This window comes from Leopardus geoffroyi, chromosome B1, assembly GCF_018350155.1.
Source record: "Leopardus geoffroyi isolate Oge1 chromosome B1, O.geoffroyi_Oge1_pat1.0, whole genome shotgun sequence".
Lineage (NCBI taxonomy): Eukaryota > Metazoa > Chordata > Mammalia > Carnivora > Felidae > Leopardus > Leopardus geoffroyi.
The window spans coordinates 125354681-125381569 of record NC_059327.1 but is presented as its reverse complement, the minus strand read 5'-3'; positions in this window follow the sequence as shown (position 1 = coordinate 125381569).

The following is a 26889-nucleotide window of genomic DNA, read 5'->3' as shown; positions in this document are numbered from 1 at the left end:
TGCCTCCTGCAGGAACAACCCTTACCTTTTAGGATATAAGGCACAATGGAAGAAAGAATGCATGCTGTCTGACGTCTAAAAGACAGAAGTGACTGAGCTAGACATGTCTGGTCCTTTCTCAGTCACTTCTTTCCCCAAAGAAGGAGTGAGGAAGTAAAAATTGATCAGGCATTTTACCATAATAATGGAACTCCCTTCAGAGAAGACACATGGGAGTAGGGAAGGTGTATTTACTCTCTGCATTATTCTCCACCCCCCCCCCAACAAAAAAAAGACAAAACAAAACATGATAAGGAAGAAAGCATGGCATAGAAGTTTCCTAGGAATTTTGCTTCACGTGCTTATTGATCGAATTGGCAGGCTGAACAGTTTTCTACTAAAAGCTTTTGACCAAAAAGAAAATTAAATTGAACATAAACAAGTAAATAAATCTGAGACCAGTCCCTATTTGGAGAACCTGTTTCTCTGAAAATTATAGGCTAGTTTTTGTACTAAGGTGAAAGATGCTTCTGCCAGGATTAGAAAGCTCAGTTAATAATTGGGAGTAGAGCTGGATGGGCCTAACAGGAAGGAATATGGTTTTCAGACTAGGATTTTATAGGTGAGAGAATAACAATAGAGAATCTCTAGAAAAACTTACTAATTATTTAAGCACATGATAACCAGATAATTTTAACCATAGACAGGGCTCTTTTTCAGAGAGAGAGAGAGAAAGAGAGTGTTTTGTGTTGTTTTACTCAGTTGTCTCCAGTTTCTCACTGATTTACCAACATTTGAGAAACCCTACTGTCTTTCCTGTGTGGGTGCTGAGGAGAACAGTTTTTCCATTTTATCTCTTTAAATTTATCTCTTTTAATCAGTATGCACCTGAATTTTATAGTGGTTTTGTTGCTTTATATTTTAATCCATTTAAACAGGAAAAGAAAAATGATGACTTATCTAAGAGGGCACAATAAGCTGGACAAGGATGATTAGGCGTTAATTATTACACTATGGGTTTCCACTGAAGTAGAGCAATGGAAAAGAAAAAGTCTGAATACAAAGGCATGAGAAAAGATATTCAAGGGAAATGTAAACAAAATGTAAGCAAAAATGACACTACAAATATAAGACATAACAGAATTCAAGGAGAACATCATTAAACAAGACAGAGCTTTTTATTATATAATGATAAAAGGTGAAGCCAAGAATATATCTATAGTTATAAAACTTTATGCACCAATCAACATACCAGGCAAGTCTATAAACTCCTAAGAACACAGAGAAGACTGTAAAAAAAATTTTTAATTTATAGTGGGTGATAGTAATATGATGTCTTTTTCAGAATTTGCAAATCAAGTTGGTAAAAAGAGGTAGATTAATAATATAATCAATAATTTTGTTTTAACAGATATTCATAGATGTTTATATTCTAGAAAGAGGATTTGCCTTTGTTTTGGGCATATTTAACAAAATTTTATCGCATTTGCCAGAGGCAATCTTATAAACCAAAAAAATATTATTTTGTGAAATTCTATGGAGTACATTTGGAATAAAATTGATTTTTTTGGTAAAATAAACAGAAATTGATACAAGAAAAGGAAGAAACTATGAGAGAATAATAACCATGAAAAAGAAAAATAAACAGGACTTTAAAGCTAAATTCTATTTAAATCTTAAAAACAATACTCCATATGTTATTTAATTCATATTATAGAAAAATATGGAAAATGCCTTATTCTTGTTAGAATCCCTAGACAACTTTAATACTAATGTCTGGGAGATACTGTGCAACATTCCTAATAGAGATATAGAAAATATTCTTTATAAAATAAGAGCAAAGTCAATTGATAAATGTATTAAGAAAACTGACACACAATGAACAAGCGTGAAATTACAAGGATGGTTCACTATTATGGAGAATATCAGAGCAACTCATGTTAATGTGTCAAAGAAGAAAAAATATATGATATGATCAAAAGATGCTCCGAAGACACTGGGAAATTCCACAAACTTTTTTTTTTTTGTTTCTTTTAATGTTTATTTTTCAATTTTGAGAAAAAGAGAGAAGGGGGGGGGTTACTTGAGCGGGGAAGGGGCAGAGAGCGAGGGAGACACAGAATCCAAAGCAGGCTCCTGGCTCTGAGCTGTCAGCACAGAGTCTGAACCTAAACGGGAAGTTGAAGTCAGACAATCGCTTAATCGACTGAGCCACTGAGGCGCCCCTCAACAACCATTTCTAACTGAAGCTCTATGTAAAGTAGGAAAAGAAGACTGCCTACAATAATAAGGATTGTCTAACAGAAATCAAGAACAAATATATTAAATTATAAAATACTACAACTTCCATTAAAATTAGGAATGAAACAGTAACATTCATGACTAATATTATTTAGCATTGTAGTGGAGATACCATTTAATAAGATAATGTAAAAAATAAATAAGTAGGATAAATAGACAATAAATGAATTGTGAATAGACAATAATATTTTAGCTCCAAATTATATAATTACCAAAAGAGACTATAGGAAAATATTTTAGTATTAGAAAAACTACAATGTGTCCTTTATAAAAATATGTACACTCAAAGATCAGTAGCTATTTTATACAGTGTTAATCAATTGGAAATGGAAACATAAAAGACATCCATCCACAACAGATTTTAAAAGTATTTGGATTAAGTTAACTAAAAAACACCGAGACATTATAAATTATCATAGCAGAAATAAATAGAATTTCCACACTCGAGCAATATAGAATACCTCTAAAGAGGTAATGTCTTAAAGTTGAGAAACCTTTATAAACTGACATGTAGTTAATGCAGTTCCAAACAGTACCCTGGAGTACTGACAAAACTGACTCCATCTTTGGCCCTCCACTTTGTTCATTTGTGTTTACTCAGTGACCTCTCCTGGGGCAATATATTCGGGGCCCTTTGGAGATTAATATGCATACCTTAGAATTCCCCACCAGGGCCAGTATCCGGGACGACTTGCTTTGACTTCCCATGAATCTGTTAGAGAAAACCTCATCTTTCTCCTTCCTGATGCACAGGTGGTACCACAAGTTAGAGTGAAAGGTTAGCTGTCAGGAGGATGCAAGCCCCTTGAGGTGCATGCAAACCCTTCGATGTCGCTACAGTGGCCTTCTGTGGGTCCCCTCACTCTATGAAATCTGTGGACTGAGGTCTATAAAATCTAAGCCAGGGTCCAGATTTCATGGAGAATAACTATTCAGCTATGGATAGTCCTCTGCCAGATCCCCCTGTCAGTAGTTACCCTGAATAACTCTGTGAAAACAGTGACCTGCTTTATTTTCTGGTTTCCACATGCCTTCTCAGGTGAAGAATACTTTCTTGCCTTTCCTCCATCTTCTAACAGTATATTTTAGATTTGGACATATAAGCCGCTGTAATAACCGAGAATATTTTGAAAATGTATGGTGAGGGGTATTTACAAAATATTGTAATTTGCTCTACAACGACTCTGTTGCAAGCAATATATGGGAACAAGATAGCTTCTATTCGTAGACCCAACATTTTGTGGGAACTTAGGAATTCATTTTAACTTGGTGAGAATGAATGATCTCTGGTTACAACAGTGTCACACTTCATGTCTACCACAAAGACAAAGGAAGAGTACATAAAATATAACCAGGGTAAATTTAAAAGATATGGTTTTGTTCAAAACCTAACAAATACCTCTATCTATTAGAAATTGGAAAAAAAAACCCACAATGTAGAAATAGGAATAAAACTATAGGACTCTCGCTCTGTATCAGAAGCCAGCAAAGGTGGCCAGGGGTTCTATTGCACAGGGCATGAAATCAAAATGCCCCACTGAGCAAGGGGACTGGAATTGGCTCGTTGCTTGAAACTAACACCAGAAACATAGGCCAAAAAAGTTGGAGCTAAAGTTTCTGTGAATTTGCATGCTACAAGTGCTAGAGGACACACACACCTCGCGGTGTGGATGTAGGGCATCACAAATGAAAATAATGCGATCTGTGGTCTCCCCAGTTTCAATACAAGAAAAAGCTGATGGATTGGAGGTCCCAGTGGAGTTGGTGGAGGCAAAGGGTTACACTGACTTTGTCAAACAGACTTCCAAAGTGTATAAATAAAACAAAAATGATTTTGAAATATGTGTTTAGGTTGTGAAAGGCAGAATGCCACCTGTAGAGAATGAGAAGACATTATGAGAACAATGGACAACCAACTAAAAAAACCAGAAAGAAGTAATTATTCTTACATATGAAAAGAGAATATTTTAGAATTTTTGGAAGTTAAAAATACAGGCTCTGAAGGGAAAAAAAACCCACCTCCACTAGATGAGATATGCTCACGTTTGTACGTAGTTGACAGGAAGATTATGTAGTAACTGTCCTGGTATAAGTGGCTTGCTTGATGTAAGAGAACAAATCATAGACACCTTCTTGCTACCAGATATCAGCATAAATTTCCAATGCTTTGGAGTTTTAAAAATTAAGTTAAAACATATAAGAAATTTTTAGAAAGTATTTAGAAGAAAGATTTAGGGAATATATATAGTGTCTTCTGGTATGAAGAGATACAAGACTGAAAAAACATAGGCTGTAGGAAATTTTATATCCATCTATAAATACATTAAATAATGTCCCATATTGAAAACTACAGAAATTCAAAAATGCTAAGAAACTATTTCTAACATTTATGTACATATAGATTCTACAAACTGATAAGTAAAAGGCAAATAAAATAGAAGAGTGGGCAAAAATATGAACAGAAAAAAGAAAGCCAGATGGGCGGAAAAACTATTTCTTGACTGGCAGTCAGGGAAATGCAAATTATAACTACAATGAGAATACTTTATATATATATATATATATATATATATATATATATATATACCAGATTGGTGAGTATAAAAAATCTGATTTCCAGTACTGGAGAGTGTGATGGGTAATATGTGATCTCATAGATCGCTGGTGAAAACATGAGTGGTTACAACAGAACTAGAGCTGGGATGTAATCTAGTGGTATCCATACAACTTGAAATACCTTTTAACCTAATCTATCTTGGTAATCTTTAGGAATAAACATATTAGTTTATAAGGATCTAGCATATTTACAGTGAAAACACATTGAAGCAACATGTTTTATAAATGTCCTCATGGAAGAGAATGCTATGCATCCTGCAGGTAGGTAGGCTTCGAGAAAATATGGGGAGAACAATGCCTACCAAGATAGTACAGCTGGCTAGTTACTGCTAAGTTGTGCTGATGTTCTGCTAAACTAAGGAGAGAATGAAAGTTGTTAACTAGAAGTTACTTGCTAAGTTTGGGAAGGAGAAAGCCCAACTGGTGGTTTCTAAAAGAGACTATAATCACCTGTAGTAGAAAGGCAGGCATAATTGAAAGGCAGACTGAAGATCTAACTGTGAGAGCTCCGAGATAGTTGCAGTCTCAGCCAAAGCAGGTCTCTATGCCAAGGTCAGGGCCCTGGTAGGGAAAACCTAAAATCCTGAAAACAGGAATAAAGACGTCTAGAAGGATGTACCCAAGGATGTTGATTCTGTGGTCCCCGCAGGTCCCCAAGCCTGCAGAGGTAGCCCACATTTCCCTAGTAAGAGCTAGCATACCCACTGTGGTGGAAAGTACTGCAGAAGCCTCTCCCCCACAAAGTAGCAAATGCTCTCACCAGAATCTTCCCATCTCATCTCTCAGCTCCCATGTTGACTGATAGGATTAAATCCCAGCATAACTCAACTGGTGACATGCTGGCACAAATAAAGGAGAAAAGAGACTATACATGTAAAGGATTATAATTACTAGCTGGCATACACTTGCAGGAGACAGGAAACTACTCTGAGACTGGATGTTGAGTGCTTGATCAAAGGACTGGAATGATAGTTTAGATAGCAAAAATTCATTGACTTGGGGATACTTTCTCTGACAAGAGATTTAAGACCCCGGCAAGAACCCCAGGGGATGGGTCAAATTCACTGCTGGGTAGTTCTTAGGAACCTGGAATAAACAATGGCCAACTCTTAATGAAATAGACGCTATGTTCTTTAGCAGAACATAGAGGACATAATATAAAGGTGGAGGAAAGTAAGTGGCAATGATTATTTATTAGGTAAAGACAAATTTATTAGATGAGGTCAGAAAATCCCCTAGAGGAGTATGAGCCATGAGAGGGTTTATGAGGAATGTGGTGGTGAGAAGGGCACCAACATTACTAAGAAGTTCAAGGGCGCTTGGGTGGCTCAGTGAGTTAAGTGTCCAACTTTGGCTCAGGTCATGACCTCATGGTACGTGGGTTCGAACCCCACATTGAGCTCTGTGCTGACAGCTCAGAGCCTGGAGCCTGCTTCAGATTCTGTCTCCCTCTCTCTCTGCCCTCCCCTGCTGGCACTCTGTCTCTTTCTCTTTCTCAAAAATCAATAAACATTAAAAAAAATTTTCTTAAGTTCAGTGGTGACTATTCTGTGCAGGTCAGGCATGAGGGTAGAAGCAGCATTCACACAGTTGAGCTCATGAACATCTGTGGGGATGAAGGGCTCTGAATAAGTCAGAGAGGCCAAATGGCAGTGCTTAATCACTGGAAACTAGGACCCACAATTACCAAAATATGGACAAAGTAGGAAGAGAAGCCAAAGAGGCTTAACTTGTAGGAAGTTGTAGAGATGGATTATATAGTCCTTAGAGATAAAACAGATGGGAAATAAAAAAGCTTAAATTTCTGCTTAAACTCTATAATACTAAAATAAATTGAAAATGTTGAATCAGGTGATAGAGAATGGTCAACCCAAGAAAAAGTTGCTTTCTCTTGCTCAGTTCCAAGATCTGAACCAATTTTCAGATCCAGAACCCAATGATTGAAGAAATGGCTGGTTCTCTAGGAAGAGGGAGCCTGAAACACCATGATAAATATCTATTGTCATGATTCATCCACCCTTCCAAAGTAACCTATGGCCATACTTGGGCTATTCTACTTTGGGAATGGGATATAACCAAACAGACTATTAAACATAGTGTCTGAGTTGACATTGATACTTTAAGACCCAAAGCCTCCTCTTGGTACTCTGGATACAGTGGGAAGTTATAAAGGCCAGGTAATAACTGGGTCCTGGCTAAAATCTGGCTCCCAGTTGGCCCACATATCCAAGATACATTGGATGAGCAACTTCCCAGTCACTGAGTACATAATTGGCATTTGGAATAACTCCTACGTTGGACTTTTTATTTGCAAAATAGCATAGTGATAAAGCTAATACAGTGGTAAAGGTCAAATGGAAACTTCTGTAACCGTCCTACCTGTAACATAGCAAACCAAAACCAACACCATATTCTAGGAGAGATAATAGAGATTGGTGCAACCATTAAAGACATAAAAGATATAGGGTGGTGGACTTCTTCATAGCTGTTTAATTCTGACTGCTGAAGAAATCAGAGGGATCCTGGAGAATAACTACAGACCATACTGTAAGTAGAGCTAGATAGCAACCCCATCACAGTTGCTGTGCCAGAGATAGTATTATTGTTACAGTGAATTAGTAAGACCTCAGGTACATAGTATGCAGCCATTCTATTTCTTCCCAATTAGAAAGAAGGATTAAAAACAGTTTGCATTCACATGAGAAGACAAAAATGTTCTTTACAATTTTGCATCAAGTTATGTTAACTTCCCTGCCCTCTGCCATTATGTAGTACAGTGAGATCTGGACCACCTGGGCATCCCATAGAATGACACTCTGGTCCATTCCATTGACATCCTTCTGACTGGACAGGACAAGTAACAGGTGGCTACTATACTGGAATCGTTAGTAAGATACATGTGGTCCAGAGGGTTGGAGATAAGTCCTATAATTATTCAGTGACTGAGCAATTAAGTGAATTTTTTAGAGTCCAGTGGTCAGAGGCATACTGGAAAATCCCCTCCAAGGAACAAAGGGCTGCATTTCCCATCTCCCACTACAAAGAGAGCAGCACATTTTTTGGTAGGCCAATTTGGGCTCCTGAGGCACCACATTCCATAACTATATACTCACACGGAGGGTTGCCAGCTCTGAGTTGGGCCTGGAGCAGGAAAGGGTAATGCAGTAGACTCAGGCTGAGTACAGTAAGCACTGCTGCTTGGGTGTTGTCTTCCAACTATCTACTAGTCCCCACGGTGTTGGAGGTGTCAGTAGGAGGACATGAGACAGTATGGAGTTTACAGCAAGCTCCAGTGAGAACACCATGTTATAGTCCCTTAGGAATCACAAACAAGTCCTTGCCATCAGCAAGAAAGGATTACACTTTCTCTGAGAAATGTCCTGTTATGCAACTCTGGTTGAGATGAAATTCTTGACCACAAGCTACCCGAGTTCTCATGCATCTAGAACCACCCATTTTGGATTGGGTTCAGTCAGACAAACCAAGTCATAATTTGGACAGGCCCTATTTCCTTCCACATCAGCATTTTCTTTAACACAATTTTTGCTTTTTTAATCTTACATTGGCATCTGCTTCTCAGGGGAACTTCACTAAAACTAATACCTACTCTATTCAGTTTTTCCCAAATGTTTATTGAGAAATTATCAGATCAAGAATGTAGCTCTCCCATAATCCATGAAGACAGGGATTTTCTATCTGTTTATCTGTTTCTGGAACCGTGCCTGACTTTCACTGGCACCTAAGAGATAGGTGGTGTTCAATGAATGGAAGTGTCACACGGGGTAATAAAATAAATGGGACAAGGATTTCAAACTCACATACATTCTCTGGCCAAGCAGCAGATTATTTGAGTGTTGGAGAGTAAGGAGCAGACAGGACTGAGTAGAAGTGGAAATCCCCTACCTAAAAGCATTTAAGCTTTAATGTTTTAATAACACTTCACTGACCAATTAAAACAAGTCCAGCAGTTAAATCTAGTTAGTGGACTGCTGGTTTGTAACCTTTGAGTAGTGTAAAGTAAAAAGCGATTCTCATGGTAATAACCTGCAACAAGACGAGATGCCCAGAGTGAATAACAAGGGCAACTGATAACACGCAGGACTCAATTAGTCACCATTTACTGAAAATCTTAAAGCCAGGGTCCAACAAAAAGCATTGTGTTTGCCTTCGCCTCAAGGAATTTAGATTAAGAAGACAAAACATGTGCCTGAGAAATAGTATGACAATAATTGCAGTGTTTTACATAGTCAAATGCAAAATAAAACAACATAGGGTCAACTGTCTGTGCTCCCAGTGCCTGATTTATATGGTGATTAGAGAGCTGTACCCCTTAAGGTTGGAAAACAAAGTTCTGCTCTGGGTGATTCACAGAAGTCTGAACCTGGGGGCTGAAGAAGTGAAGGTCCAAGTTAGAAAATTTAATTATTTTCTATTAAGCTTGGGAGGGCACCAATCCAAACTAGGAATTTTAGAAGCATCTCATGTATTTAGACAGAAGTAAAGAATCGTTTTGTGACCTCTAAGAACCCTTTAGTTTCACTATTAGAAATTGAGTACGTGAAGTCCAGCCACCTCTCTACAGGCAAAACCAGCAGTGGTTTGGGAACCATTCTCTGAAGCCTAAACTTTCTTAAAAATGCTTAGAAATGTCTTTTAAAAGGTAGCTACACAGAAAGTACAATTCTGACTTAAATTCCCCCTCAAAGTGGGAGATGACTAATTTTCACTGTCCAGCTGGTAACAATAACATCTTTGTAGAAACAAAACAAAGCAAAAAAACCTTTAAGAAACCATGAGGAACTCAAGAGGAAAATGAAGAATTAGCTATTTTTTTTAAATCCACAAAGAAATTCACCTGATTTAATGGTACTTGAGGAATACTTATTTTTCAATAAGGTGAGAGTTTTGCCTTTCTTTGCCAGATTACAAACTCAGGCAGAGGAAAAAAAAAAAAAAAGGAATGAAAACATGCCTGCAAGGTGTTTGATTCAAATATGAGGGAATATCACAAAAGTCAGTGAATGTGACTATCAGGATAGGAAATAATAGATCTAAAAGGTTCTTATGGATCCAAAACAGCAAGAAATGAAGATGCTTGTTTTCAGAAATGCTTCCAAAACTAGGCATGAAAAATGTACTTTCAAATGTATGACAAAAGCTGATTAAATTCACCCTGAGAGCATGTCAATTTGAAAAGGGGATTATAAATGCCCATGCCACCAGGTGCTTCCCTCTGCAAGGGGGTGGGGGTTGCATGTATCCATTTAAATACTGTGTTAGCACTAGCACATTTGGAACAAGAGCAAAACTGGATAAGAATTGGAATAACATTGGCCTTCTGGAGGGTTAAGGAGGCTGTCCCTGCAGCAGGTTGGCAATTTGTCACATCAGCTCCTTCATGAACTATCAACCTCATTACCGTGGTTCACTGCACAGTTGGCCCTTGGGAGTCTAATACTAATAGCATGTAGAGGGTGATGAGGCTTGTGGTCTCAACTACTTCATTATTGATTCACTTAAAAACACACCACCTACATATTCGAATAAAATAGGTAATATATTAGAGAGGTAGAAACACCAAAACATCTAAAATCAATTGACGTAGGGAGGAAAAAAACGAGAAAGGGATGTAGGCAGTAATAGCACCGTGAAAGCAAGTCGTCTTGGAAAGATAGAGGGTGAATAATTTTGTGAGACAGCTACCATTTGTTTATTCTGGTGTGTGAGGCCATGTATCAACCAGTAACAGCTATAACTGTACATTAAGTAGTACTACTAAATGAAATAAGTCTTGGGGATATTTTTAAGACACTGCAAAGACACACAGAGCTAGGGTGTTTGAAGGACATACATTTAATCAACAAAAAAAAATTTGAGATGTTCCTCAATGATTTTAGCCAAAAAAAGAGAAAAAAATGGCCCATTTCCAAAGCTCCAAGGTGATAGGGAATGTATGGAAATATATTGATACATTAGTAAATATGAAATATTTTTCTTTTGTGTCAATTCCCCAAATCAAACACTTCATAGAGACCCTTCTATGGAAAAATAGAACTTACAGATAGTATTAGAAATGACTATCTGGTCACTTAAGAGTCTCTTTTTATCCAGAAGCAATGGTTTTTACTCTATTGATTGCTTTAAGCTTTGACAGAACAAATATACATATATAAGATATATACATCAAGGGATTAGAATGTTAAGTTTCCTTTGTATTTGATATTCATTGATTTATTGATAATGCAAAAAATATACAAGCACAAAACTAAATTCTCAAAAAGGTTAATATATACACTGAAAACATATTTGGACTACTTGCAGACTTTATATTGTACTGTTCAATACAGTAGCCACTAGCTTCATGAGGTTATTTAACTTTAACTTCAAATTAATTGAAATTAAGTAAAATTTAAAATTAACTTTCTCAGCCACACAAGCCACACGTAAAATGGCCAATACAAACGACTTGTGGCAACTATATTGAATAGCACAGATACAGAACATTTCTATTAAGTACAAAGTTCTATTAGATAGCAATGCTTTAGAGGATAACTTCTATTTCCTCTCAGTAAAGTCTCAAATAATGTATCTGAAAAGAAATCCAAAGTAAATTAAAATACAGAGCAAATTTGAATTTTCATAAAGTTACATGTTTTTTTCTGGCATCAGTCACTCACTGTATTTTCGACACCATCATCTAAAAATATTTTGCATTTAACACATATATTTAAATTACTCGTGGTGAACATTTGTAAAATGACTAAAATATGGTTCTCAGATTTGATCATGCAAATGTTCTTTTTTACATGGAAATGTGGATTGAGGCAGCTAAATTTTTTTTTGGTAGAAGTAGGGAACCTTTTCTTGTAATTGCAATTATAAATAGTTTTATTACTAGTCATCACACTTATGATTTTAAATGAAGCAGGATGGAATTTCTAGTTGTAAAGCGCCAGCTGCTGAAAAATCATTAGATTTTCAATACTTTAAGGTATGCACAAAAATGTCTGAAAGTGGTTTAAAGCAGAACTTTACTAAATTTAGAAAGTCAATTAAAATGTGTTTTAGCATACAGCTTTATAACATATCCCTATTTCTAAGGTCATTTCTATGGAAGAAAAAACTAGTGAGATAACGTGTGCATGAGGCCCCACACCAGGAGATAAAGCTAATCTCTTCTGATATTCTTAAAGATGTCTGTAACTTTTCTTTTCTACAGGCTTTTTGTCCGGTGGAGTGTGTGTGCATGCGTGCCTGCACGTGTGTTTTAAGATAAGGCAAACCCATATTTCAGGAATAAAAGGAATGGAAGTTTTGAAACAGTGTGAAAAGTGGTTCAGCATAGCTGGAGGCTACCTGAAATCTTAGGAGGATTTGGATAAAAATATTTCTAGCTCAGTCTGACAGAATTCTGAAGATGGAAATTGCATCAGAACTTTTGAACCTGAGGCTTTGTTCCCTCTGACTATCCCCTTCGGGGCTGCAATAGGCTTAAAGAAAAAGTATTCACCACATTCAAAGTAGCTTGTTGCTGTATGTCACATATTTTTCTCAGCCGTAATTATGGCTGCTTGTGATTTCGTGGGGCTTCTCCTTGAATATTGTTTAGGTTGAAATATCTTCATTTCCCTTTTTATCATCACTGTTGAAAGAGATCTGGAAGACCTGCTGTATGTGGTGACTGCTTCACAGTGTCCCACTTCCTCTATTGTTCCCTAATACTTTCAAGCTGAAAATAAAGTCCATAGGTTAGAATTCACGGTTTTCCCCAATCTTTTTCAAGTTCATGATTCTCCTTTATTCACCTTCTGCTTCAGACTAGCCTAATCATTGCTTCTCCCAAGTCCTGTCCTTTTCACACCACTGTCCCATTAGAGGGACTCTGTCTAGAATATTCTCCATTCTCAAAATGCCACATCATCCTTAAAAATTCCATAAAACTGTCATGACCTATTATCATCTAATTGACCCTCCTTTCTTAGTTCTCAGAAGAACATACAGCACAATGTTTAAGAAGATGCTAGGTCAGACTGCCCACACTCTTAACCAAGCTGGGCTAGATCTTAGATGACTTAAGCAAGTACATCAACAAGTTTAGGGTCTTAGATTTATCATAAACATAATTCCAAAATCTATCTCAAAAAATAATTGGCATGTAGTAAAGACTCAATATTTATTAACTATTATAATTGTTTAGTATTTTTATTACAGACTCCTTTGTGACAGGCCTAATTGCCTAACCAACTAAAACAGAAACTACTTGAAAGCAATAACTTTTTTGGTATTAGTGGGTTCAGTTTTTCCCCTCACAACATCTAGTGCAGTATTAAGCACCCTTTAGCTACTGATAGCTAAATTGTATGCAAAGAGTATATTAGAAATAATGTTACATACTTCAAAAATTACTTTAATTTTGGAGCTCTAAAACAATAAAGTAGACAAGGAAAATATGATTCATTTCCAAATTTCAAAAAAATTACTTCTTGTACATAGGGTAGCAACTCAGAGCCTGACAAGTAATCTAACAACTTTAAGAACAATAAAGGTAAAAAATCTAGAGGTTAAGTCCAAGAGTCATTTTTGTAGTAAGGAAAGGAATGATGCTCACTGATGCTCTTTCTAATTAAATACAATATGAAATAGAAGCAGAGGTGTTATTTTGTTATAGGAGGCAGTATTCTGATTATTGATTGACAATATTATTTTAATTGAAATCCTCGAAGAATCAAATTAATAGAAGAGTTGAATAAAGTGACTAGATATAAGATAAATACCCCTAACCCAATGGTTGCCCATGTACCACCAATAACCAATTAGAAAATATAACAGGAGAAAAAAAAAGAATAAAGTATCTAGTATGCATCAGAAGTTATTGTAATCTGCTGAAATTATGGTGTTCTATTTCTATAATAAACATAGAAATTTATAAAATCTATCATGAGAATATTTTATTTTATTAATACAAAATAATGGTGGTTTTCTTTAAAAAATGGGGAGATTGAGTAAATACTGATCATTGAGATTGGAAGTAATAGCTGACTGTGTAACTTTAGCACTTTCTCCATGATTCAAAGTGTAATTCTCCAACAAGCTCAGAGTGATTCTATATATGATAAGGATAGTCAATTTTGTTTAACATAATTAAAAATTCAAATTTTAATTCAATATCTCTGCACACATTATTAAAAATACACATTTTTGAATACCATTACTCCCTTACATGTATTCACCTCAATATATCTGTAGTATTAGTAATGGACTCTTTTCCTTCACAAAAACAAAACAATCTTTTGAGCTGTTATTTGTCTGTGCTGTCCAACCCCACCTTCTATACTTTCTGTGATCTTGGGTCTGAATCACCACAAAGTCTTCTTCCTGAGCTCCCTTTTGAGCTGACTTCCAGCTGGAAGGGGAGGAGGATACACTGCAAATTGAGGGTGGAAAGAGGGGAGAAAAAAGTTACTTTCTTTGTATTCTAGCTTTTGTCAGTGGCTCTTCTGCAGCACAGGACAACTGTGACTCAAACCTCCAACTGTTTTTTGGCACTTCTAGCCATGACCACCCAGACATACAAGAGCCAGCCAGCTTCTTCCACATTGGTAACTCAAGCACCAGTTGCACACAACCTAGTTTTTTTTTTTTTTTTTGTATTTAACATTTTTTAATGTTTATTTATTTATTTTGAGAGGGAGAGAGAAGGAGAGAGTGGGGGTGGGGAGAAAGAGAGAATGCAAGGGGGGGAAGGGGCAGAGAGAGAGAGGGGGAAAAAGAGAATCCCAAGGAGGCTCCACTCAGTGCAGAGCCTGACATGGGGCTCAATCTTTCAACTGTGAAACCCTGACCGGAGCCAAAATCAAGAATTGGAGGCTTAACCAACTGAAGCACCCAGGCACCCCACACATCACTTAATTTTTTAAACTTGTGTCTCAAAAAAATTACAAACTACTTTAGTAAATTTGTTTTTGAGATCCCTTGGATAATCAGAATAGATCTGCTGAAATGCCAAGAATCTATTATATTCCAATAGAAGTTTAAATTATTAGTGCTAAAAAAAAAATATGAGTGCTGTTTCCTTGCACTTTTGTGACATTAATTTAATAGATTAAACTAATATTCCTAATAGATTTTATATTGTCAGACAAAAGTAACTCAGTTAATAACTTGTAACGTACATCTAGAAATATATATCTAGCAAGGTTTTAAAAGGTAAATGCCTTTGAATTATGTGCAAAAATTAAGAAACAGTGAATAATCACATAATACAATTATTTACATATTTGTAACTAAGGAATAAAGTTATGAATTTGCACAGAATTTCAGTTATATGTCAACTTTGCTTTTCAAGACCTGAACTTATTTTGCATTTTGCCTAAGACTAGAGAGACCTCATCAATCTCTGTCACATTCATTCTTTCCCTTACTAATTTACCTCAAACCCTTATCCTCCCAATGTATCCTTTCTCTGTTTATGGGATTTTGATAATTATGCATGTTTCAAAATAAATGATTTTATGTTGTACTTCCCTTATTTATATACAAAATATGTAATTGTTCCTCCATCCATGAAAATACTTTTACTAAAATAAAACTGTATTATGATGTTTGTGCCTTTGATTAAGGGAGATAATAGGAGTTTACATACCTCAAAAGAGTAGATAATACCTCAAACCACGTACATGTTTGTCTGCAGGTAAATTTTCTATTTGTATTAATATATGAATATGTTTGTTGTTCTCCTAATACAAAATTTTTCAAAAATAAAAAGAATAAAAATAACATTGTGAAAAGCCAATTTAGAACGAACTGGAAAGTTATTTTGCCTAACTCATTTTTATCTTCCATTTCACAATGCAGATGGAGAAATTATGTTGTATTTTTAACCTGAAGACTCACATTAGCATTTGCATTTTTCCTGCATTTCCTTGGGGAGTAGAGAGCTTACTGGGGAGCAAGACAAAAATGGGAGAAAAAGAAAAAGAGTCTGTTCAGTTCCTCTGTTTTAGTGCCTGCTAGGATGGACCCTCACTTAGAATGAAACTAATATGAATCTTTAAGGAAAAACAAAAACTTTTCTTTGTCTCTGAGAGTTTAAATTTTGCTTGGAATTCTGCACTGAAAATGGATTATCTGTTCATATATAATTTGAAAATAGCTGTAATTTCAATCTTGATTCACTTCAGATTGATCAAAGCCAATTGGGGTAAAAATATAACTGAGAACAGTGTTGATAGTAATAATAAATAGGATTGTTTGTCCTCACTACATCGAAATGTTGAAGCATAATATGATTTTTGGAGGTCTGTAATATTACTTCTTATCTGTGTTTCGAGCTTATGAATGTTCCCAAATGAATAGCCTATTATTAAGTACACAAAGGGGACCATTCCATTTGACCCCTGAGGTGATCAGTCCGAGCCTCAAGTGGGAGAGTTCATTACATGGAGGTTGGCATGAATAATGATGAATGCTATTAGTCATCATAAAATTTTTCAACAGCCCTCAAAATTCTAGCCACAGCATTTGATTCAGCGACCTCCAAAGACAATTAACCTCACAGACTAACTGTGTACTATGTAATGAAAGATTTTTTTTCCATTTATTCTATATTAATATACCATTAAGTTCATGTACACTAGATAACAATATATACATAGCAGAAACTTAAACTATTCAGTATTTTCTGGATACAAAACCTTGATAGAATATAAAACAATACCATTGTCTCCTAAAATATCTTTTAATAAAAATATTATTTTATTACCTATGGGAGATATGACCAGGTTTCTGTAGCTTCCAAAAGAGATCTTACATTGACATAATACTTATGTTATTCCAAGATTCCATTTGGTGATTTACAGCCTGACATAAAGTTAAGAGTTATAATTTTCATAATATATGAACAATATTTTTGCAAATAGGACATGATAGTGTAGACTATATTTGGTAATTCTTCCGTCCCTTCATATTTCCCTGATCCATTGATGTTGGACTTCACCATATGACTTGCTTTTCTAAAGAAAACAGAACTAGCAATTGGGCATTTTCACTTCTAGCTGGTCACCTCGGGATAAATTTCAATACTTTTTTTCTGGAAACAATAGGTTAGAAAATGATATCATTGATGCATGAATTGTACTTAAAGTATTTAATGGTTATGAGAGAGGAAATTAAATAAGTAGTGAGAGCAAAACAAGGTATATCTACTTTCTGTTAGACATTTTTGGTAGATTGGATTTTTTTTCCAAGTTAATCCTCTGATGTTTTTTTAGAAATTTCTGTTTATCTGATTAGAGTAATAGGTCATTCCCCAAATTCTTTGCAGTTAAAAACAGCAACAGCAACAACAACAGCACTGACTTTTTCTTCCCCTTCAAATGACTGGCTCCTTTTCCTTCTTCAGACCTCAGCTTAAATACTATTATTACTTTATTACTTCTGCAAATACTCAATCTAAGGTAGGAACCCCACACTAATATTTCTAATCTCTCTTCTTTTTTCTTAAGAAGATTCACCAATATTTTAATGTATGTGTTTCTCTATTAACTTTTTTGCTTAAATCCCATCTGTTTTTCTAGACAATGTACTCATTAAGTGCTGGCTATTAACAAGTCAGCACTTAGGGCCTAGACTAGTACCTGGTATCTCTTAGGTACTAAATACTTCTGACTATTAAATACTAAATTTTCTGAACATTAGTTAAATATTTCTAAATCCATATATGAGGTGTGAGTTTGTGCTGTGGGCAGGAAGGAATCGGTGGCAGGATCTGAAAGGTCTCTCCTCAGGAGTACAGATGACACTATAGTCACTCTTACAAAGAGGCCCAATCTTGTTCTCTAATAACCTACACAGGTCATATCTATTCTCCTTTACACTTTGTAACAAGCCTCAAAAAGCCCCAAATCAGCTTTTCCATAGCAGATAGGGAGACAGACATTCTTCATATTTTATAGACTTCCTTTCAGAGGACTGTAACTTCCTCCCAGCTTGGGGCCCGTTTTAAACAGAGGTATTCTAACAGAGTAACTGGGGAACAGAAGGGACAAGGGCAGCCACTGTGCAGATGGTTAGCCATAGGAAGCCATCCCACTTTTAGCCACTCCTTCATGTTGAATGGCAGGGGGTGCAGTCTGAACGCTTTCTGTGTCCATCCAGTTCACCATCACTTGATTATTATTAATATTATACCACAGCGTATTACGGAAGCTCGTTTCTTAAAATCTTTGATCTAATCTAAGAGTATAATTTACTTCTTTTGTCTAGAGACCACTATACGAGGCCTTAAAAGTATACTATCAAGAGCTCTGCTTCCGCCTTCTGCAGCTATTTTTGTTTTTAAATGAGAAAATAGCACTAGTCTACCTTATATAATTCGCTCTCAGATATAACCAATAAAATGATTGCCAGTTACTTTTCAAGGGTTAAAAAGGATGTAAAATATGTACAATAACAACAATAATTTCCTTGGAGAGCAACCAGTTTCATCATACAAGAGCTTAAAGAAGCTCTAAAAAAGTGGTTTATTAATTAAAAAATACAAAATATAATTATTATGTACCAAACTAAAGCAGTAGAAACTGATATTAGTAGATTTTAAATTAACATTATCAATTTAAGTCCTTTTGGTACAGATAAAAATTCCTTTTTGTCAACACTTTACAACTCACAACAAAGTAGTTTTGGTTCTTTTTTTTTCTTTTTTTTTTTTTTAAGTCGTTGTTGCTCTTTCCATAGATATGTAATGGAATTATTCTATATCTTGCTTTTGAAGACATTGCCACTGGTGGAGTTAATTATGCTAACTCTCAAATTACTATCTGGTTTCTCTTGAGATGAGGCTTAAAGGGACATAGGAAAAAGAGAGACTTACTATATTTACTAGTCAAAGCTGCCAGAGAAAAGAAAATGAGAATATAACAATGGCTATTTCTGCCTTCCAGGCACACCTCTTTCACTCCATCCAACTTTCATGACCTTTCACTTACACTGCTGGTTTGAAATGGCCGCTCTCTTAGTAATCCATTCTTCTGCTCTTGTATTAAATGGTGTTATTCTCAAAGAGCATCTTGTGAGCCTTCACCCCATGACATTCTCTGGCTCCACTGGATGCCCTTGGACGGCCCTTAGTTTATTTCCCCACCTTGCATTAGACTGATAAAGCATTTGCTTTATGTTCCCAAATGAGATTGTCAGATCCTTTACATCCCTTACATCATATAACGTAGTGCTTTGCATATAATACATACTCAATAAATGCTTTTAAATCAAATTGAATGCTGTTCACTGCTTCACATTTGTCACAAAATGAAGACTTTATGGTGGTAATTATTACTCACTCAAACTTTATGATAAGAAAGTATTTAGAAGATTAAGACATGATTTCTTATGGACCTTCTCTCCTTTTTACTTCTGTAGGCAAAACGTTCTTTTACCTCTACCATTTTTTTTCCATTGGGATTTCTTAATGTAGGTACCAAACTCCACACTATACCTATACAAATTGATGTTTCATTGAAATATGAAAGTTCTTTTGAAAGAAACAACTCTCGAGAGAATAGTGTTGGGCTGGCCAGCAACACTGCTTTCTCCTTGTAGCTGCTGCCTTTAAGTAGATGTTTATCGTAAGTGAGGGTTATTTATATATTCATAATGGGCTAAAAATAGCCTTGCATTTTTCCATCTTTCATCTGTGTCAAAAGGGAGTCACACAGACTTTTGAAATCCTTCTTCAGAAAATCAGTTTTGAGAAGATTATTCTAATGTGCCATTTTTACAGCATATTTGCCCTACATTTTTATCAAATAGGGATGAGACCATGATCTATCAGTGACCACAAATTTTGTGCTACCCTGAAGGCTAATGCTGCTCTTTAAAGTCAAGGTCTGTACAGTGATCGGAAGATACAATTCTAAACCACAAGGCAACACTTTCTAGCTTTGTAATCAGATTACAAACCTCCCCACCCCCCGCTCATTCCCCAAATGTGGGGACCACTTTGGAGTGGTTTAATTTGTGTCTTAATAATTGTTCCAGGTCAGTTCAGCTAGAAAGCAGACTCTGAAAGGGAGGTCAGCAAGTAGAAGGTTATTGAGGAGCTTTCTCAAGATTAGCACCTGTCAAGGGAGTGGGGAAAGCTGATTTGGGCAGAGGGAGACATTGAACTGTGGTGCAGTCACAACAAAGACCTAGATCTTCTATGCTAAAGGGAGCTCTGGAGCTGGGATGCCTCTGCAGCAGCATCACAAGTTGGTACAAGGAATTCAGGCCTTTATTCCCCTGTGCTGATTAGTCACTGGTCTCTGGCTGTCCCTAGAAAGGGAGCATAAACATGGGCAAAATGACTCTCTTCAGGCCAGGGCTGAGGACTGTTAGCTATTAATGCTTCCAGTAGTTGGGGGAATGAGTGTTTCAGTCCGAAAGGGAGAGAACTGTGTGGTATACTGCAGACTTAGGACAATTGCTTATAAAGGGAAAAATTATAAAAGAATATATTACTATATATTTGTGTAATTATTTATATAATTATATTTTCTTCCAATTATGAGAGAATTCTGGGATCAGAGAGAAACTCTGAAAGTCATCAGTGATCAATTATCTTTATTATTAAACCAAAAGTATCAGAATAGAGAATCACAGTCATTGGTTTTTCCAGATGCATGAATTTAAATGGAAACAACAGATTAATAACCATAGGACCAATGTATGATCTATTTTATATTTTTATCAGTGTTCTAATTGGTCACATGATTATTAATCTTGGATTTGGAACTAATGATTTCTTCTATTTACGGAATGATACTATTTAGAAAAGTTTGTCAGAAAGTTGTATATGAATCACTGAGTCCAAAATAATTTATATCCTCCTAACTAGCATTTGAAGATGAAAATATTGACACGTTTTTAAAATGTCAAGTATAGATGGATATTTTTTGCCTAAAAGCTACTGGGAGGATAGATGAGTGAGGGTGTGGGGGTAGTGAAGAGCTATTAAACTGAGCAAAATTATGTGTATATACACATATCTGTATATAAGCAGATATGTGTATATTTATATGTATGTGTGTGTGTGTAAAACTGGAAGGAATTTCTTTAAAATGTTCATTATCGTAACAAAAAAAAACCTCTCTGGCTAAAGACAACTTGATAATTTTTCTTGTCTATATTTCTTTCATACAAAATTATATATACATGTATGTGAACTCTACCTATCTATCTATCTATCTATCTCTCCACAAAATAGATAGATTCAAATGTTTTCCTTGGTTCACATTACATAGGAAAGCAAGCAAAGACTCAAATTATTTTTCTTTTCTCTTAGCTTGTGTATGTTGGAACATGAGGTAGAAGGAACATCTGAACAGTTGTCAGCTGGAGCCATGGGAAAAAAATAAATTCCTTACTAAAGGTAATAAAGGGCACAATGTTTTTTTTTTTTTTCTATTCAAAAAAAATTTTTTTAATGTTTGTTTATTTTTGAGAAAGATAGAGAGAATGCAGGGGAGGGTCAGAGAGACAGACAGAGGATCCAAAGCTGGCTCCACACTGACAGCAGAGAGGCTGATGCTGGGCTCAAACTCACCAACTGTGAGATCATGACCTGAGCCGAAATCGGACGCTTAACTGACTGAGCCACCCAGGCACCCTCACAATGTACCCCACAACATTTTCTTTATAATCGTCTTCACATTTTCTCTTGTAGAAGATGCTTAAATGACAAAGATGAGTGACTGGATGAGGTATTAAAATAACCTTATCTCCTCTCTAACTGCAACGAATAGTCATTTGGTTTCAGGATTTTGCTGGTATTGGCTTTACAAGGAATGGTTTCAGCTTTTAATTTTTCCATTTGACACAATATTTTTCCTTATTTACATTCTTCGAACTTCAGTTCAAATGTCTGTTTTTATTTACTCAGTTCAAAACTGTGAATTTTTGTATCTGATTTTGCCTTTACTTATATAATCATCAAAACATTTACCCTAAGAGATGTGTTCAAGAACAGAATCTCCAAATATTTCAGAAATAGGTGAACTTTCCATTTTCACTTTTTTCACACATTTTGTTACTTGTCACCTAAGGAATTGCCGAAAGGTGCCGTTGAATCTCCTGTTTTCCTCTCACTCTGCGCTCCTTTACTGCTCTCACTGATAACACTTTACAGATTGGCTTTTTAGATAGCGGGATACAGTCAACACTGATGCTATTTCTGATCGATCAGACCAGTTTCCTTTGTTGCTCACTGGCGACAGGGTTAGTGATTTTGCTCACATCACTGTCAGACACAATGTTATTGAAGTTTTTAAAAATGTATTTTCAACTATTTTTTAGACCAATTTAGAGACTGAGGGAAAGCTATAAATATGCAATCATTTTGCAAAACTTCCTGCCGAAAACGATTAGACGTTGAGGTGAGGTTTTCTTTCCCATTGCTTCAGGAAGTTACTTGACAATTCTGATGAATTTCTTTACAGAAGGTGGTTGTAAAGCAGAAAGGTAGATGTCTCCTGGTAAATAAAGAAGATCATCTTGTGCTGAGACCAGAAACTTGAGATTTACCACTATCTGGGTTCCAGTCCTCAGCTTTTCAGGCCTAAGAACTCACCTTGTCTGTTTCCTAAATTTGATTAGATGCTGAGATCCTTAGATTTGCCTGATTAGATGCTGATATCCTTAGATTTGCCAAGCTCACAGGAGATTTGCTGTATATCATGAATGTATGTGTCTTAATTTACAGTGAGAATATTACCAAGTGGAAAAAACTACTCCTGTCCGTTCAACATGAGGACTTTCTCCCTACAGCATGTCAAATGTCAAAAGATTACTGGGTGGTCATAGAATCAGAATTATGTAGGATACAAATTTAGAATTTTCAATGGTATCAGGTTAAGATAGCTTATCAGTTTATGTCCCCAAAGGCATATCCTTACCAATATAATTCTGACTTTGATGTTCCTGGTAAACATTTCCTTTCTCTTGCATGGCATTTAAAAGAAGACTATGTTTTTCTTCTATGACTCTTCACTTTCTATTCTTCCATTAAACATAAGTACTTTTTGTAGTAGATATACGGTTTTGCTCGAGATATTAAAGCCTTCATTAACATACAGTCACCTTTTGGCCCTAATACATTATGTGTTCATTGGTAGTTTAAGTGTTAAAGGACAATATTCTATTCCAAATCCCAAGCATTGCCTTATTTTGTTTCCCCATGAAACACTATTCTGCCTAATACTTTGAACTTACTAGTTTGACCATAGTTTTTCAACCCTGTATACACATAGGAATCACTTGGGAGAAATTTTAAAAATATAGATACTTGAGACTCATGCCATTCCAACAGAATTCAAATCTCAAAATTGGAAAGTACACTGAAAACATCTCCACAAGTTATTGTGATAAGCCAACATGGTTTAAAACCACTAGTTTATACCCTTGACTCAACCACCAAGGTGTATGACTTTTTGCAAGGACAAGAGGAAATCAGGTACAGTATCCAGCCACCTGCTCCATCTGATATATTTCTCTCCTGACCTGAGTTAGTTTCACTTGGGTAAGTCCAGAGTAAAGCACCATCATTGTGTTCCTTCTCTATTATGCACTGAAACATTGCATTAACGGTGCTGAAGGGTGCTGACTATGGAGATAGTTTGAAATGCTAACAAGAGCTAACTTTTGTCATCAGCTGACATGTTACCTGGTCATTGGGTTTATAGCAGCATTGAGGAGAAATTGATTTAGGATAGTTAGGGAGGGCTTTCTTTTGGCATCCTAACACTAATGAACCATCACAGGAGGGCCCCAGGAAGCCCCAGGAAGCTGACTGGGAAAAGGACTGTAGTATACAGGTGTACTGGCAGTGCCCCCGGATCAGTGCCTGGAAGCGGCCTGCTCAGGGAGACTGGAGCTGTAAAGCAGATTCATGCAGGCCTTTGCCTGTCCCATGGGATGTCTGAAGCAGTCATAACCCTTCTTGGTGTCCCAGGTAGGATGGGGGGCTGGGCATTGGGCCTCAAGATGCAGCACATCCTTGGGTAAACCTTGCTCCAAGTTAGGCAATTCCTTCGGGGGGCGGGGAGGATGGCAGTTTATGCTTTTTGGCCAGCAGCACTGAGAGCAGTAGGGAGAAATAGATCCCTAATTTCCGATGGGGACCTTGATGGTGTGTTCAGAGATCACCGTCTGATAGAATAGAGGGGCTGAGCACCAGAATTAACTCAGTTGAAAAAAAACATTGTAAGGCCACTAAATCGGAATCTCTCAAGCTGAAGCCCAGATGACTGAATTAAATAAAAATCTCCACAACTAACTCTTTCGATTATCCAGGTTCAGGAATCACTGATTCAAAGGGCATAAATTACTCTCACAGATTTTCAGAAATAACTGTGCTTTTCTTCCTTGGCTATTCTGTAATTTCGCACAGTATACACCACTCTTTAATGGAAGAACAGAGGATGAATGCAAAAATCACGTTATGAATAGCTCTGGATTCAGTGAAAGGGCACCCAAGGATTTTAAGTGTATTCCATATTATGCAAGAACAAAAGGACTAAGAACAATAGGAAACCCACTAAACTGCAATTGCATTTAGAAGAAATTAAAGGTTATGTGTAGACTATTACAGAGTAGACATAAAACTATGTTAATCTATAAAATCTTTAGGGAGATATACCATAAGCTACCTGGGCAAGCAGGTAACATAAATAAAGTCAATTTATGATTTTGCAGTTCAGGAGCTCCTTTACTAAGGAAATAGCATGCTATCTGTAGAATTTCAGTTCTAATACTTGGGTATAGACATGTAGCAGAGATTCACACATTAAAAACATGTATAACAGGATATTTTGTCTGGATTTGTGGCCTGTTGCTCTGAATCTATTGCTAGGAGGACTTATTGTTACACCTTGCTCCAAATATTTGTCAGTATTTGATATTTACTGCTGTATGTTTTGGGGGTGTGCCTGTCATCTCCAAATACTTGCTTGCCTCCATAAATTTGTGTCTTCTCTCTCCTTATTCTTGAATCCTTCCACATTGAGTTTCAGTGATGTTGATGAGGGAGCATAAGGCAAGCTGACACTCCTGCCCTCCTCACCCCCCACCCCCCACCCCAGGTGGGATATGTGTGACATTCCTCAGGCACTCCTGCCTGCTCAAGAACAAAGGAAAGGGGAAAACAAAACCCTCTATAGACTCCATTTCCAAGAGCCCCCAAACCACCCTCTTCTTCATAGTGATGTGGAAAACAAAGGCAAGAAGGAAATGGCAGGTAAAATTAAATTTCCTTATAACCTGCAACCCATTGACAAATACTTGAGGCAAATACAGAGTATAACATTTCTCTAGGTACCCCCTACTGTACTAATACTACCTTAGCTTGGCAAAAGCTAGGCCTCCATTATCTTCTGAGTCCTCTTTATCAAAAGAAAGTCCTTCTGGAGGCCCCCTTTTTGCCTTTACCTCCCCCAACACTATAGTATGTAACCAGTCCCTCTTCACAACCCCAGTGCAGGTCTTTCTGCCTATGGGTCCTGTCTCCGTGCTTTAATTAAAATCACCTTCTTTGCACCAAAGATGGCTCAAGAATTCTTTCTTGGCCATTGGCTCCAGGCCCTACCACCATTCCAAAACCCCATCAATATAGTAAGGAGTTTGACTGACTGGGGTAAATCTGGTTGAGACACTATTGCTGGATAGAACAGGATTCCCCTCTTTTTAGACACAATATGCAGCTTGTGAGTGGTGTAGATTTGCTTGAAACCTGACTGTTGGATTAAACACCTGGGCTCTGTTTTTTTAGACACAGCATGCAACTGGTAGGTATTCATCTTTGCCCTGAAATCAGTGAGGTTTGCAAATGGAGGTAATGTGTGAATGTTTATCAATTTAGAAAAGCTGGACACTTGCACAGCGATAACACTGTGCAAAAACAGGCCCTGCCTGTTTTTCTGTGGAATACCTATGACCAAGCATTAACAGAGAAGGAGGTAATATTTCTTCCTCAACTTTGTGGAACGTTTCTTACCTGGACCAGGAAGGAATTGGAGAGATTCTAGTCGCTGTAACAAAATTGACGCTGGGTTTCCAGCTTCTTTGGGTGATAGGGGATTTAGTCGAGCCTGACTCCTCCAGTGACAGTTTAATGCAGTGTTTTGATGCAGCTGAAATGAGTAGGAGGTTTTGTGGCAAACAGAATTGGATCAAATCAAGGGAACTAGTGAGTTCTGAGTTCGACCTTGAGAGGCACCTCTGAGTTCCCATGAGAGAAGCTACTGGCAGTGAAAGGGAGGACAGATTCTTTGAGGAATACTCACTAGGGAGCTTTGGTGCCATCAAGAGAAGACAATCTTTTGAAAAGACAGAACTTCTGTTTGCTAATTAACCACTGCTATGTAGGATATTGATAAAAGCGACCTCATTTCTAGGAGCAGAGCGATAAAGACTGTCCATAGTATTTCTATGAAGAATCACTATGTTTAGAAAAGATGCCAAAATGCTCTTTAGAAAAGGCAATTGATGCAGGGATTGATTGCATCACAGAATACGGGATATGCAAACATTCTCTTTCAGTTTGAAAACTCTAAGAAATTATTTTACCATGTTTCTAAGGACCACAGTGTAATTAATATGAAACATAATTAAGCAAATTATTCCAATGGTTAGGAACTTTTATTTAAATTGGTGACTTTAGGTCACAAGCAAGAAAATATAAGTATACACTTATTCTCCTTTAAATAGCTAAAGCAACTGTGTGCTTTCATTAAAGCCAGTATTTTAAATAAAAAAAATACAACAGTTGTTTTAGGCCTCATTGTCTATGGCCGGGCATGGATGGGGTGTTCTATTGTCTTAAATGTATGACCTGCCAACTGAACTCTTTGGGTCCACCTGACACTTCAAAGAACAAAGTTCACACAGAAAGTTCTTCCCCTGAGACTTATAGGAAGATCAGAGCCTCAGGATAGAGAGCCATTCATGCACAGAAACATCAACTTC